Raw genomic sequence first — 17,499 nt, 5'->3', positions numbered from 1 at the left:
CTGATAGAGTTTAATGGAAATGCTTTAGTGACAGGAATAGATGCCATGAGTCTGTGTCAGTCTCTGTTTTTTTCATGCAGCAAATTATATTGTGGAAAGGATGGGAGTAACCATGGTAACCAAGATTTAAACTAACCCTGTAATTCAATCCTGAAAACCAACCATGGGATTCTATGCCTAAACTGAGCAAAAAGAAAAGAATGAAAATGTTTTAAAGCAGCAGCACAGAGTGAAAGTAAAGGGGAATCAGATTAGACCTGGTTCTCCAGCATGAATGTACCTCCAGCATCCTAACAAGGAGGGGTGAAGTCACACGAGATCTGTGTGAGAGTATGTGACACATTTTCATAAAAAGTGGGATAATGATCATGTTGTGTTTATTTGTACACATAAAATGTGGCACAAATACACAGTGTGACTAAAGGTAAATGTTGTCTGCTCTGAAAGTGGGAAATCATAATGCTGCTGAAAATAATTTGCATTATTAGATGATTGTCCATGACTATTCAATTATATTATTACATTTTTTGGGACAAACCAGTAGAAAAGTGGCACGTCCCTGATTCCAAACGCCCATTCATTGACATATTGTTGCAGCTTATGAGTATTTATTTAGACGATAACCTTTTTTCCTTGTTCAAAAAAAAAAAAAAAAACTCAAATAAAGATTTTCCCTGTTTGGTGTGGAACTTGACACCTGACCCTATCACCCCTTATTAGATCATGCAAATACTGTCCAAATATATTACCAGAAAAAGGGGATTTCTGCATCCAATGCAATTGTTTGCATTTAGTTTGGGGACAGGGACCACGCCTCTTTTCCACCTGGCGCCCCCCCCCCCCCTGTTTTCAGGTATTTATGACTCTGTTACCCTGGGACTTATTGCCAAATCGTCTTGTTGTTCTCTCAAGCATTCCAGCGACTAACTCTTAGTTCTTTGTGTATTTGTCCGCCTAGCCTAGTTTTTGGACCTGTGAGTCAGCCTTTTCCCTGTCTATACTTTTTCCTGGAGTTATCGAACCCCATTCAGACCACGACGCTGCCTTGGTCAAGTCCCTTTATTTACTGTACCCCTCTTAGGACTGTCATTGTGTACCGACCTTATTCTGGACATTACTTACCCAGCTAGCTACCTTATCGCATGTTGCATTTGAATCCATTCCCTGACTCCCTCTGACATCACGATCTGGCAATGAGTCCCAAGGAAACAGAGTCTTAAATACCTGAAGACAGAGGGAGACGCCAGGTGGAAAAGAGGCTGCGGTCTCTGTCACCGGCGTGGAGGTCCCTACATTTAGTTTCCCAATAACCCTGAAACACAGTACATAAGTACATATTTAGTACTTGTAGTACTTTAGTGTTTGCAGGGTTTATACTTTTTACAATGCACATGTGGTTGGTTTGATTCAGGATCAGGTTGAACACTTAAGATATTCTTTGAATCATATAAATGAGTTGAGATGAAAAGATGACCCATAAGTGGTCTCATAAGGTGGAGTGACTAAAAGTAAAAAAGCAATAAAAACCAAAACAGCCTGAATGCTGAGTGATTCCATGACGGAACAACACATTTCCATTATCTGCACCTACATGTACACAGATGCACATAAACAAAGAGATGCTCATCCACCCACGCATGCACACACAGACATTCCTACAATTACACACATGCAGTAGACTTAAACAGATGGTCACATGTGCATATCAAACATAAAAATCCACTCACACACATAAAGTACCCACAGACACACACATGTAATTATACCCTATATGGTAACGCAACCACACATGTAATCATATGTATAGGGTCCAACACACACACACACACGCTCATATATAGGTACCTCACATAAGCTGACACACACACCGGAGAGTGTATACACACATAAATAGGTATCATAAAATGCATTTTCTCATTTTCATACATTCGCCAACACCCTCTCTATCACACAGACACACACACGCACCACAAACCAGCCCACACATACTTAGTGAACATACAGTGTCGCCCATCCCCCCCACATACACACATACATATATGCACCCCTCCCCTCTGAAAAAGGCATAATTCACTTCCACATTCTCCTCCCCCACACACACAGTTCCCCTCTATAAAACTCCACACACACACACATGCTGTAGGCACACACACACACACACACACACTAAACTAGAAATGCACTAAACCATTTAAATACTCTCAAACATGTACGTGCATACATGAATGCAGATGCAAGCACACAACTGCAAACGCACACACTGTGCTGTACCGTGTATGCTAATTCATGTCAACACATTCACAAGCAAAACAGCACACACAATCTCTGCCTCATGCAGCTCTCAGATTCCCATACATGAACTTTCCAACACACTGTCTTATGGGTTGAAAATGTAATGTACTGTAGCGTTTGAATGATGTGTGTCGCTTCATGTTGGCGGATTACATTATAGATTCATAGCACAGCAATTCATTCCTGAGTTAAAACAGCCAGCCCTTTAGGTTTATAGCTTTGCAGTGTGAAAGAGGAGATGTAGGAGAGGGAGGACATCTGCAAAAAGGACTTTATTAAAGAAAACCACTAGGTTGAAAAATCTATTTGAATATTAAAATACATGCTGACATTTCTCTAATGTTCACTTTGTGCGACCAAGATTTCTAAGGGGAGTGTGTAAAGTGAACTGGTTAGTAATTTTTCCAAATGGTTTCTCAAAAGAATCTCTTGTTACAGTATTTATTACAAGTGACTCAGAATCAGAAAGCCTTTATTACTACTGTATACCATGGTGTTTGCATCACAATATCAAACATTTAGAGTGCAAAAAGAGTGAAATGAATTGATAAATAATATACTAAAATAGAAATACAGTACTAAAATGGAATAAAGAAGTGTAGTGTAATTGCACATAAGAATTGAATTGCACATCACAGTTTCAAGTGTCACAGTGGTATTGCACTTTTGAGCAACTGGTGATCTTCTGGGCCGTGTTGAACACTCTGCAGTGCTCTCCTGTCTGCTGCTGTGCACCCAGTGTACCACACTGTTAGGCCCCATTCACACTGGAGAAAGTCAGTCCAGCTAGAGTAGGATTGAATCCAGAATCCAGCCTTTAAACTGGATACGTTCAGATATATTTTCAAATCTGGCTATCACACACACGTGTCCGCGCTCAATCAAGCTTAACCCGGCTTGTTTGTTGTCCTCCAAACCGCTAGGTGGCGCCTTGTAATATACTGAGTCCGTTCAGGCCACGGTAGGACCACGTGTGCGCATGCGTTGTGCTGTCCTTGTCCTTTGTTTATTGTCGGTTCAAAAAGCAGTTTATTCCTTTGTAGCCCTGTGGAAAATAAACTCGGGGCAAAGCTGTTGTAAGTCGATGGTTGTTTACATGCGGCTTTTGTACACGACCAGGACACTGTCCCCATGAACCAGAAGTGTCACATCGATAGCGGGATTTGTGTTGAGACCTGAGCCAGATGTAAACCAATCCAGCTAGATCCACCTCCGAAAGGTGGATTGAGATCTATCTGGATATATCTGTATTCACGTTGTTCAGACTCAGAAAAAAAATATTTGGATATATCCAGATACGGCCTGAATCCCGCTCTAGCCGGATTAATTTCCTCAGTGTGAACGGGGTCTTATGCAGTATGCCAGGATGATCTCTACAGTGGACACTAGCAGCTTCTCCTCCAGGTTGTTTTTCCTGAGCACTCTCAAAAAGTGGAGCCTGCACCACTGCTGTGGTGTTTGCAGTCCGGGAGAGATCATGGGGAGAGATGTGGGTGCCCAGAAGCTTAAATGTGTGGACCCTTTCCACACTCTCTCTATTGATAGGAGTGGGGGCCAGGTCTGTGTTGTTTCTGCCAAAAGTCCACGATGAGTTCTTTGGCTTTTGTGATGTTCAGTGTGCCTGCCGATTTCACCACCTCATCTCTACAGGCTGACTCATCTCCTCCAGATATGAGCCCTACCACAGTGGTATCATCAGCAAATTTGATGATGGAGTTGGACAGATGAGCTGGTTTACAGTTGTATGTGTACAGTATACAGCAGAGGGCTCAGTACACAACCTTGTAGGGAGTGTTATGGTGGGGGGAGAAGTATGACGGATTGTGGGCGGTCTGGGGCAAAGTCTTTAATCCATCTGCAGATGTATGTGGAGAGCCCAAGATAGGAGAGTTTTTCAGCTGAGTGTCCAGGATGATTGTGTTGAAAGCTGAGCTATAGTCAATGAACAACCTCCTCACATGGTCCCCCTTGTGCTTTAAGAGGCTCAGCGCAGTGTGAAGAACTATGGTGATGGCATCCTCTGTGGACCTGTTTGTGCGGCATGCAAACTGGTGGTGGGAGATAGTTGGTCCTTGACATGTCTTGGAACCAGTCTCTTTAAGCATTTGATGATTACAGGCATGACGGCAATAGGCCTGTAATCATTGAGGCTGTTGATTGTCTGCTTTTTGGGGACTGGGGTGATTATAGCTGATTTCAGGCAGGAGGGAATGATGGCTTGTTACAGGGATGACAGTTGAAGATTTTTGTGAAGATCCCAGTTAGCTGGTCGGCACATGCTCTCAGTACTTTCCCAGATATTCCTTCTGGGCCGGGAGCTTTCCTGGGGTTAACAGTCCTCAGCATGCGTCTCACTTTATGTTCCTGAAGTGTTATTGTGCTGCTGCTGGAGGCTGATGGGTGTGGAGTGGTTGCTGCGGGGTTGACTGCTTCGAAGCGACCAAGAAATGGTTCAGGTCCTCTGCCAGTAAAGCATCGGCACTCACAGTTACAGAACTGCTGTTCTTGTAATTAGTGATGTGTTGAATTCCATGACACATCATGCTGGGGTTATTTTCAGTGAAGTAGCCTACCCCTCCATTTTATTTTTATAGGCCGCCTTGGCTCTTTAATGATTTAAAGTGTACTGTAAATTTGGACAATTTCACAAAAAGACTATTGAAATAGTCATTGTTTATGTAGATATGCACCCTCCTGTGGTTGTAAGTCTGTGATAAATCCTCCACTGTTCAGGTGTGGTTTTGCATCATCAAATGTTGCACTAAATGAAGGTGAAATACCCTTTGTGAAGATCAGTTGTGAAGTCCCTGAATCCACATAAGTCCATGTTAACCCACATGTGAGGCAGTCCTAAGGCAGGTGGTGTGCTGTCATGGTCACACCGTCTTGATGTTATTCTATAATTCATACAGACCATAATGAATTTTGTCTTTACAATATGTTTATTTTTGCTGTAAAGTAGGGGTCTATAGGGATTTACTCATTTTTGGAGCCACCTTCAAGTGGCCAATAAAGGAACTGCAGCTTCGGACACTTTTTCACTGATTTCATTTCTCAGCCTGAAGTTTGCCACTTGATACTAACATGTTATATGAACAAAACACATGAGGTCTTTTTATAATGAGTGCATCTTTCTGCTATACAGCTGCAGGTTGAGATATATGACTAAGGTCAACAATGTCAGTAGTAACTTAACACTTCCATAAGTTACTTCTCTGCATCAGTACAAGTGGTTCTCAAGCATTCAATCATTTACAGTCTTTCACCTGTTTGCTAAGCAAGGTGTCTGTCTCTACTGTTTGCTTGAGGTCACTCCAACACGTAGACAGAAGATTGAACTGCTGGCTCTGTGATTAGCAGATGGCTTTCTACCTCCTGAGCCACAGCTGCTACAATAATTACACAAGGCTGTGATTTTAATGCTTTTTGGTTACATGTTGATTTTGGTAATAAACATTTAGGGGTCCTGCAGAGGCACTGAGACACCAACGCCACAATGTTTTGTCAATGGTACATGTCGACCCGGACTTTTGATGCTTATCCATCCCCACGTCTCTTTTTTGATTCTCACAGAAGCTGCCAAGCTCACCTCAGCAAACCTCAGGTTAGGCCAAAGCCCCTATGGACCATACCACCTACGAGGAAACACAAAACATCCACGAAGAAACAACACAAAAGAACCACAGAGACACAAAACAACCACACATATGTAACAACCACAGAGAAAGATAAATAACAACCAAACACACACAAAACAACTGCAAAAGGCAAAAAAAGATGACAACCACAGAGTGTCTCAAAATATCCACAAAGAGACAAGAGACAACAACAAAGAGACAAATATGAGATGATGTAGGTTGTAACTTTGATAACTGTAGGCAGAAACAAGCTCTCTCCTCTTATGCTAAGCTAAGATATGTTATCTTCTGCTGCTACGTATGTCCTGTCTCATTCTAAAAGGAAAAAACTGTCAACTAGAAAACCACACAATTTACAAATTACTTAATAAAAACATGTTTTCTTTCTATTACCCTTATTTAAACCATTCTATATTCTCTTTCTAACTCAAACACACACACACACACAGTCCTCTGATCTGACAGTCTCATATTCAATGAATGTCAAGTCCACTGCACTGAATTCATTTGCACATTTTTAGCTGAGGGTTGATGCATCATTCAGGCCTATTTTTCCCTGCAGTCACTGTTTTACACTCAGCCTCATCATTATTTTATACTGGGCTATTTATTATGCTACTGTACAGCACTGACACACACACTGATAGACAACAGTGATAGACATATTGCAGGTGAATTAAATGTGCATGTCAGCTAGAAGAATTCAGAAGAAGTATAGAAGCATTCAGCATAAGATTTGTGTTTCAATTTAGTATTTATGGCATTTATTTGCTTTGCTTTATTTTCCACAACTATTTTTTTATAGTTTTCAAAGAAGACCACCAAACACATAAATACTTCACATGACAAGTAATATTATCCCAGGCTGAACATCAGGTAAAAATCCCCCCTCCACGCTGTATAGGGACATGGCACAGTGGTCAATTATGTTCCTCCCTCCCTTTGTTTTTTGACTAGCTCCATCAATAAAAATATAAATGTGCTGAATAGCAAAAAAGTACATGTGGGGTAAGAGATTTCAGCTGAATCAGCTTTATTCAGGTAGATTCGCTGAAGGTTTGTGCTAGAGATCGCTCCACAATCCACCTTACTAAGTGTCCACGCTATATGCGCTGAAGCCTTATCTCTACAGTGGAGCGGGCCAATCAGGAACTACAGGAAGTACGGATTTATTTTTGGAGTGACGACAGTCTCTGGTGACAATCATGTGCAAATTTTCCTTAGAGAGTCAGTCATCGTCGTTTCCCTGCGGTGCTGTAGAGCTGAATAGTTGGTATAGTTTTCAAAGCTTGTCAGACTGCAGCTTCTTCATTACCCTCCTACCAGGTCATATGATTTTTAGGTCCAGTTGATTAAAGTCCATAATAAAGAGTCCCTTACCAAATTATATTTTTTTATTTTTTCCCAACGACAAGGGCGGTTCTGTGTAGCAAACTACTTGCCACTACTTTGTTGCATCCAAAAATACCATGCCTGGTTTCTGGTTTTTGACTCCAGTGTTTGACACAAATTGTGACGTGTGTCACACAATGTGTCAGACCTATAAAGAAACCCGCCTTATTTGTCTCAGTAGACTGTGCAGTCCAATGAGCAGCCATGCTAAAATAAACCTCCGAACAATTTACAGCGCCTCAAATGTTTGTGGAAAAAAAAGCAGCACAAATGAAGACAACACAACCCGAGCAATTCATAAAGCTGGTAAAACTTTAGGTATAGGTAATGATGTCACAGACCATTTCATTGTACTGCTCAGAGAATAACTATCTTACACACAGATTGATCGATGCCATTGACTGACGGGACAATCAATAGCATCAGACACTCTGTCTGACTTGTGATTTTGACTTAACGGTGTCAGTGTTTGTGGATGAGAGGACTCAGGTGCAGGCTGAAAGGTGAGCTTTTCAGGCAGATTTATTGAGAAACATGATTCAGTCAGGAAAACAGGAGTCCAAGCAAAAACACTAGCACAGATAAATTCCAAAACTCAAAAGACAGCTGAGAGGATGGACGAGGGGTAAAGCAACACAACACAACACAGACAAAGGAGAGTACAGGACTTAAATAAACAAAGGTAACAAGGCACAGGTGAACCCAATCAGGGCGGGGTAGGGAAGAACACTAGGAAGTAAAACTGTCAGATACACACAGAGAACGGGGCCTTTAAAATAAAACAGGAAAATCAAACAACAAAACAACCTGAAACACATCATGAAAACCGGGTCACACCAAAAAAACAATACAAATATCTAAAGACTACAACTTGATGAGAAAACAAGGGCAACCAAAACACTGGATCATGACATACAGACCAATTCTAACTTGATTTGTCCAGTTTATATAAGCGGAGAATATCCGTGAGTTTCAATGAAATGCTTCAATAACAATAGCAATGGTAGTGTGTGAAAGAACAGAATACAAGATTAACCTCACTTTAATGCTGGCTGACCTTAGTAATAACAATATCAAAGTGTAAAGAGCACAGTGCATTCTGGGTATTGAAGTTTAGCCTGCATTTCAATGCAAAATCAATTCTCCACTGTGACCTTTTAAATAAGTGTCACATAGTGATTTGAGACACAATGTTTTATTATGAATGCTCTAATATAGACTTCAATAATGACATAGTTGCACAAACATTAGTAAGTTTCACAATCAAGCTTGATTTGTGACCTCATTACAGTCTTAGAAAAAGTGCAATTACATTTCCATTTAAACATATTTGTGTCATAATTGACAGGGTCAGAGGAGTGTTGAAACCAACAACCAAGCAACACTCTCTAAATTTCAGCACTTAGCAGCACGGCCCAGAGTTTTCACTGTAAATGAGATCATGTTCCAGGCTGTCATATGCCATTTCCATCTCAACCCAAACAGATGACAGGGATGTCTGCATGACAGGAAATGAGTATAGAGTGGAGCACTCTGCAGTGATCTGAATGGAGAATGATGGGATTCCAGCTCTGGACTGTGCTTCTGAAAAAGGTTCTGCAAAGCTCAGTCAACATGGCAGGAGAGCACTGACACTGCCACTCATAGTTCTGGTAGCACTGACGTGTGTTCACACATTATGTGACTAAAACATAAACTGACAATGTGTGCAGCTTTAGCATAAGGTTAATAAATCTTCATGTTGCAGTGTTACTAGATCTGCAGCTGATTGTGCTCATTATTGATCAATTAGTTAATGTATTCTGACATTTTATGGGCAAACACAAAAAAGACACAAAAAATGTTTCTGTTTATAAACTTCTGACTGTGTTTGTCTGTTTCTGTTTGTTTCATTTTGGTTAGTTTTCCTTCTCTCCTCTTTTTTCCCCCCTCTCTCGTTCCTCCTTTTGCACAATTTGAACTGTGTTAAAATAATTCTTTTTACTGATCTTTTTGTCCCAGTCGTCTGCATTTGGGTCAGACCAAGTCAGTTTTAGATTAAACCTAACAAGGTTGCAGCTTAGGAGCACTTAATTTTAGACGATAACTTCACAAAACGCTTGAAGGGCCGGACACGTTCACAACTGCAGACACCACAGATGCATGGGAGATCATAAAAAAAGGGATGCGGGACCTCCGTCTGTCTTTGGAATCAGTGGGTTCTTTAGATTTTCTTTCTTTTCCTCTGGCTTTTGTGAGAACATGGACATCCACACAGAGGCTCACATTCACCTTCTGATGATGAAGCTGCATGCACAAAGTATAAATTCAGCTGCATACAAGTAGAAGGACATGAAGTCGGGGTTTGTTCTCGACCCTCACAGATGATGCTGGAGGGTGACCATCACTTCAAGGTTGGGTTTGAAAACCACTTGGTCAGGTTCAGGAATAAAAATTTTGGAATAGAAATTCAACATTTACTGCATTTATGCAACCACAGGAGGGCGCCACATGCATAAACACAAGGCTTTTTAATGGCCTAGAATAACTGTAGCTATCTGTAGCTTTATTTTATTTAAGCTGTTGGTTGATGGTGTCTCCTTCCTGATGACAACACACAAGTCATGAAATACAGTGAGCCACGTGCGTCAGCTAAGAATGTATTATCTTGTGCACCTGTACTCATCCCAGGCACATCTACAGCAGTGTCTGCCACAGGGGAAATAAATTCATCACTAGTGAGCGTGTCCAAAGTGTGTCCTGACATCCTTACTGCAGGAGGTCATCTGTCAAAGAGCCAAGAATTAGAGCTGTCACAGATGATGAGCGGCTCAAGAAGATGAAAAATGTTACTGTCTGACAAAATAAGTCAGACTGTTTTCCAAGACTCTGACAGCCCAGAGTCACTGAAAAGCAACTCAAACGGAGGATTTGCTTTCTGCTTTCATTTCATTTTTCAAGGATGAGCGCTCTGTGAAAAATCCACCCAGGACTAGTGTAAAGGAGTTTTGAGTCTTCAAAACAGTGTGACCGGATCAAAGATGGCGTCCTTTTTTTTCCATCTAAAGTTACATTAAAAATGCATCACCCGGCCAAGCTGATTAATCTTCTGCACTCCAGTCTTTTCTGGGGGGACAAGTATGTCACATGACCCGCACCCTGATTCCTACAGTTCAGACCAAAGATTTCAGCTTATACATCACAAACAAAAGAATTTTTTTATACATTGATATGCATTTGTGGCCTGTGTCTGATCACCACACACAGCCGAGAGAGAGGGAGAAGGAGAAGGGATAGTGTTGCTGACAGCCTGTCAGTTTGCATTGACAACAATGTGACGATGAGGTCTACTTCATTTTGACAGGTTGCCCTATACTCTCTCTCTCTCTCACACACACACACACACACAAAGAGAGTTTACACTGTAGAAAGAGTATAATAAAACATCAATTGGATCACATGGTTTGAAAGTAATTGCTAGTTGTCAAGGTGACGGAGAGGTGGGGTGGAGGACTCACTGAGAGCGCGGCACTGAACTGATTATTATTTAGAGAAAAAATCAAAACAACAACACACACTAATATAAAAGGAGTGATGCCCTTTGGTTCCTGTGTGAGCATGGATCATTATAGAGAAAAGAAGAATTGTGCAAAACGTTTTTTTCTCAGTCATTTGCACATAATTCAGACTCTATAACTCATCTGTGACTGTCAGAGCTGTGCTCACAAACTTGGACTAATGCATATTCTCAGGTGCACATCAAACTCCTCAGTTACATTGACTGTGTATATGTTCATTTGTCTGCTGCTATATAAACCTTGTTCCTGTATACATGGTATTTATTGTTTCATAAATATATGCTGCTACTACAGTTTAATTTCCCTATAGGGATTAATAAAGTAAATCCTAATCTTAATCTTAATCTTAATCTTAATCTTAATCTTAATCTTAATAGTATGTATGTGTACAATGCCAAACAAACAAGTGAAAAATAGGCACAACACAAATGGATAGAGCTACAACCAATCAGATCAGTGGAACATGTGTCATAGCCGTCATGGTACAAGAAAAATGTATTGAATAAGAAAATTCTAAACTCTTAATCATTTTGATGCATGGAGGTTGCTGTGTGTAGATATATGAAAAATCCCATTTCAAAGTCATAATTCAACAACCTAGACAACAACAGTGGGGGACTATTGTCTTCACTGCTCACAGCAACATCTACAGCTTACAGCATTCACATGCTCACCTTTTAATACGTTTATTATCTACTACTTTACTCCCTGAGATTATACAGTCATGCTTTACTTCGAAAAGTTGGGTCAAGCTCATCACAACATGTCACAAACACACGAGTGAGGAGATGGACAAATATGGAAAACGTCAGAATGCTTATGTTTATATGATATATCTGAGATTCTAAGATTTCCTATTTGCTAAGCATGAGTATAGTTTGATTAGCACACCCAAATTCATTGCAGGCAGAATTCCCAACAAGTGGCTGCTGAGGTTTATCCACACCTGGTAAAGTGAAGCCATGTGGTTTTATTAAATCGTCAGTATTTCCCATCGCTAAATTGATTAACTCTATCCTAAAGAAAGAAAGAAGGAAATTTACAAGATGATTCTGCTATAATACCAAAGGTAAGAGTACAAAGAAAGTATATTCTTGTATATATTCTTATATTTTAACTTTGTTATCAAGGCAGAAAGAAAAGAGGAATAAGAAGAAATAACCGACACAGCAGAACCATCAATCATCAGGCAGTGACAGAACTCTACAGTGTGTAGGCTGATGAGCTGGGGTTACCGGGAGTTTAAAGAGCTTTATGGTGAAACACAGACACATACAGCAGGCCGGTTCTGGGCTGGAAGGTCAGTGGAAAAGAGCACCGCTTCTGTGATATGACCTTTATAATGTGGGCCTCATTGTGACTCATTGTACAAAACTAAAGGATCTTACACAGCGCAAGATGGAGGGAGACATGAAGGGCATTACCCTGAAAGGATGGTAAAAACTCCTAACTATAACACACAGTACATAGGATAACTCGATGTGAAACTATAACAGTGTTTTTTAAACTGTAACAGCACCTGTACTGGAGTCAAATGAGGAATCATTTTATTTTTTAATCAAGTCAAGTCAAGTCAGCTTTATTGTCAACTCTGCTATATGTGCTGAACATACAGAGAATCGAAATTGCGTTACTCTTCACTCCGCAACATATAACATGCAACTAAAAACTAAAGATAAATATAAAGTGTAAAAAAATGTACCTACAATGAGGCACACACAAAATACAAGGCACATAATGAAGGCACAATGCAGTAAGAGTGCAAAAGATGTATAGTGCAAGTCAGTGCAGTTGGCATAATATAAAAAGGAATGGTTTAACTTATAACAGCTTATTGAGACTGGTATGAGAGTGCAAAAGATGCAATGGTGCAAGTCAGTGCAGTTGGCATAATGTAACAGTCCAGGAATAGTTTAAGTTATAGCAGCTTATATGAGACTGGTGTGACATGACAGGGTAAAAAGTGACTGGTGCACAGAGTTCCTTTGGTAAAGTGGCTGGTACAAAGAGTTCCTATCTTGGGTGGTGGTAGGGGTGAGGGGATGGTGGTAGGGGTAGGGGGTGGGGGGTGGTGTCAGGGAAGGGGGAGAAAGTGGGGCACAGCAGGGAGAGAGTTCAGCTTCCTGACAGCCTGGTGGATGAAGCTGTCCCTCAGTCTGCTGGTCCTGGCCCGGAGGCTGCGCAGTCTCTTTCCTGATGGCAGCAGACTGAAGAAGCGGTGTGAAGGGTGGGTGGGGTCTCCTGTGATGCGGAGGGCCTTTCGGGTGAGACGGCTGTCGTAGAGGTCTTGGAGGGAGGGGAGAGGGACGCCGGTGATCCTCTCAGCTGCTCTCACTATGCGATGAAGCGTCTTCCTGCAGGTGGCGGTGCAGGCTCCGTACCACACAGTGATGCAGCTGGACAGGATGCTCTCAACAGCCCCTCTGTAGAAGGTGCACAGGATGGAGGGAGGGGCTCTGGCTCTTTTGAGCTTGCGGAGGAAGTAGAGGCGCTGCTGTGCCTTCTTGGTCAGGGATGCAGTGTTGTTAGTCCAGGAGAGGTCCTCAGTGATGTGCACACCCAGGAACTTGGTGCTGCTCACCTGCTCCACAGCAGCACCGTCGATGGTCAGAGGGGTGTGCTGACTCTGTGCTCTCCTGTAGTCTCCTGTAGCTCTCCTGTAGATGTTTATCCCAGTTTGATTAAAATCACGTGTCTGGCTGCTAATGCTGACCCAGACTAGCTTGAAAAGTAATCCATTTGAGCATTTATAGAGCAATTTGTGTTTAGTATATTACAGGGCTATCTATTATGACACAGTATACACCCACACACAGACAGACACAACGCCTGAATGGTCTAATGCAATGACACACACACAGAGATTGATTCAGGCTCCTAAACAGGCCACATCATATTAAATACTCTTCTCTTCTCTTCTCTTCTCTTCTCTTCTCTTCTCTTCTCTTCTCTTCTCTTCTCTTCTCTTCTCTTCTCTTCTCTTCTCTTTATATGACAGCGCTCCACCATGTCTTTAATGAGCATCGCTTTGTTTGTGTTTGTACATCACCACATGTGCATATTGTGTTACACTGGCACGGACACACAAAAACATGGTATGACAGACAGACAGGCACAGAGAGGGGAAAATAGAAAAATAGAGAGAGAGAGAGAGAGAGAGTGAGTCAAAACAGGGAGAAATGGAGCGCAGCACATCAATCATTAGGATGATTATTATGGCAGTTGTCATGGCAACATTCTCCCATCCCCCTCTCCCTCCTCTCCTCTCCAACCCTCTCCCTCTATTTCTTTCTCTTTTGCTCTCAAATCAATTCAAATGCACTTAAATGCCAGAGCGGGTGCAGTAAAGATGCTGTATGTGGAGAGGAATACCAGGGAACTGAAGCCGCTACAATAACACACAACACAAAGGAGAGGATGAGACATCCAGAAGTCATTTCACAGTGTTTATTTAAGGAATCACATGTAGCAGTTATTACAGTAATAGTATGATCAACAGAGCCGCTGTTTGTTGGTGTATATGACTTTAACTTTAGTGCTAATCAGGGTGAAACACACACACACTCCTGAAGGTAATTCCTTCAGTGTCTCTGGGGACAGTGGAAGAACTGATGGGAAACCTTTAACAACAGGAACCCTCCCACCATAGGAAACATGGTCTAAATTAAGTATTTTACCCCCTAATTTCATTCATGTTGGATCAGGATGGGGGGTGGGGTTCAGGGTGGTGCATGGGGTGGAGGACTCCGGCTTTGTATCTAGTAAATACAATACATTTCTGCATCGTGCTGTATATGTGTCCTTTGAATGTACTGTTTTCATGCCTCAACCACAAAACAAATCATGCAAGATAATTAACAGATTTCTTTTTAATGAGGCATCATTTTTTAAAATGGCAACACACACAGATAATGCATCATTTTGCTGTAAAGGAACTCCTGTGTCCATTTCTTTACATGTATGGGCACTTTGTTGGGCCCCCATTGGAAGATGCACTTAGTCCTGTATACTGTAATATAAATTCTAATATTAGGCCCTAATGACCCTGATGCTTTATTTCCAGCATCCATCAATTGTCTGTAACCAGTATATCTAACACACGTCATGGGGAGAGCCTATCCCACGCTGATATTAGGTGAGAAGCTTCTGACACAAAAGCCCTTCATGCAACATAACATGCAAAAATGGGAGGAAGAGAACATACAGATGATGCACAGATGATGGGCACATACTGTCAGTTTCACTCACAGTTATGTTTCATATTTCCCTGTGTTAAGGTTGAATCAAAAGTACTTGAGTATCAAGTGCCTCACAGCAAGAAGGTTGCTGGTTCGAATCCAGCTGGGGCTGTTTACTGTGGGTTATCTCTGGGTACTCCACCCTCCCTCCACATTCTAAAGACATACTTGTTAAGTTACAAGTAATTGTCACATCTGTTTGTTTACATGCACATTTGTGCCCTTCTGTGCAGCCCAGTTCCTAAGGTACCGTCCACCAGCCTGCTCCTGCTGATCACCTGCCTCATCCAGGCCTTGACTTGGCCAACCTCCTGCCTAATTATGAAACTCTTCAGATTCCCAGGAGTCACTTGTTTGGGGCGCAACATCAAGAAGAAAAAGTCTTGCTCTCAGTTATCATGTGCCCTTCAGTGCCTTGGTTTCTTACTTGTTGTATCCAGCTTTGATATGATTCACCTACAGACAGTTTGCTAGTGTGCTAGCCTTTAGCCTTTGAGCCCACTGCTGACTAGTGCAGCCAATCAGACAAACCCCAGCCTGCTGGCCTGCTCTCAGTCATTCTGTGGCAATAATGGAACATGCCAACCTCCAGCAGCACATGTGTCCCAGCTGCAGTATCTTGGATCGGCCGATGCTCAGCCCATTTTTGAGTCTGGTCCTAGGGCAGCTGACCACCTCTTCCAAGCAGTCAAGAAAGTGTCAGGTCTGGAAAACCAAAGTCCTGTGTTAACTGACCCTCAGTCCTTTCCAGGGATAGCAGGTGATTTCTAGTCATGTCAGCCATCCTGGTTGGGCACAAGTGATACCTCTGATCAACCTCCTACCAGATCCAGCACTACTGATTCATGGTCCTAGGCCTTGGAGTGATGCTGGTCTCACTGCTGGCTGCATGAACTCCAGAGGTTTCACCTTCACTGTTGGGTTTATATGACTATTGCAACTTTAACTTCAAAATAAAAGTCCAGTGCATCCTTTTTTATTTTGACTTGTGACCAGCAGCAACAGTGCTCTGTGGGCAGATGTTGAACACTGTGGTTTTGTTGATACATTATTTACACAACAACAAATCAATATATTAATGCTAATAAACACATGCATGCCTGTGCTCAGCCCCGGCTGCAGCCTTGATACTGGAACATGTGAAGCAGGTGGGAGGACGGTGAGTCAAGCAGAAATTCTGCAGCATTGTGTGTGCAGCAGACTGAACTGCGAAATAGTAAAATGTCTTGATGGATGACATTTAGCTAAGTTCAGTCTCTTACTGTCTCTATCTATCTGTCTGTCTCTATGTATTTTCTGGGTCTTTGCTCTGACACAATTACACTTCAGCTCCTATCAGCTCCCAGGATGCTCCACTGCACCGCAGGAATGGATGGACGAGCACACAGCCTTTTTCCTAGACTTACCAGGGTAGAATTAATAGTTGATGTTTTCTGTTTGATGTTTATCTTTTATTTGAATTTGACTTGAATATGAAGATTTCAAAGCAGAACTGTTGCATAAAATGCTGAATCCAAAAGTTCCTGAAAGGACTCCACAGACACATTTAAACACACACTCTTCCTTTCTTATTAACTCCTCATCTATCTGTGGTGCCGTGGTCATTGAGAGGCTAATAAAGCCTTTGCTGATGTGATCAAGGCCAAAGGCACAATGCACACACACAGGGTCAATAGAGGTCAGACAGTGGGGGGAATTTGAAGCACAGACACCTGCCTGCATGTAATAGCTAATCTTCTGCAGAAGGAAGCTGATGAGGGAATTTCATGTCCTTTAAAATCTATTTCTACAGCCAGTGATGGGATAATAACGGCAATAAAATCACAGGATTCAAGAAAGGTCATTTACTGAAAGATATTTTATCCCTTCCATCATACATTACATAATGCACAGATCCAAAGTCTTTGTTTGATTGAACACTCCTTTGTTTAAACCAAACCAGTGCTGTAGGGGTACAAACACCAACAGTTCTGTCCCGCTGTCTGTTGGTCCGCTTCACCTGTGACCTCTGAACTCCCAAAGACTCCACATTTATCACATCTACCTCTTGCCTTCACTACGGTACACCTCTACCAGCATAAGCACCACACCGTGTTTATTCGTGTCATTACAGAGCCACCAGCTGGTCACCAGAGGAACTGCTACAGGCTGCATTCACACTATAGGAGGGTTTAATGTTTATGTAGTATTGTAGTTTAAAAAGGGGAAAAAATATCAAAATGTTGTATCTACTTCCCCCCATGGTGCACTTAAATGGTCTTTTCTTCACACAGTGGTGTTTTAAACCACATGAAAACATTTAAGATCCCTTTACTAAGCTTCATTATGAATGTGTTTTTACTTGTACAGTAAAAAAAAAAATTATATGTACATTTTTATTTT

Source organism: Parambassis ranga, chromosome 17 (genome assembly GCF_900634625.1).
Source record: "Parambassis ranga chromosome 17, fParRan2.1, whole genome shotgun sequence".
In the NCBI taxonomy this organism is placed as follows: Eukaryota; Metazoa; Chordata; class Actinopteri; family Ambassidae; genus Parambassis; species Parambassis ranga.
This window is presented reverse-complemented; position numbering follows the sequence as displayed.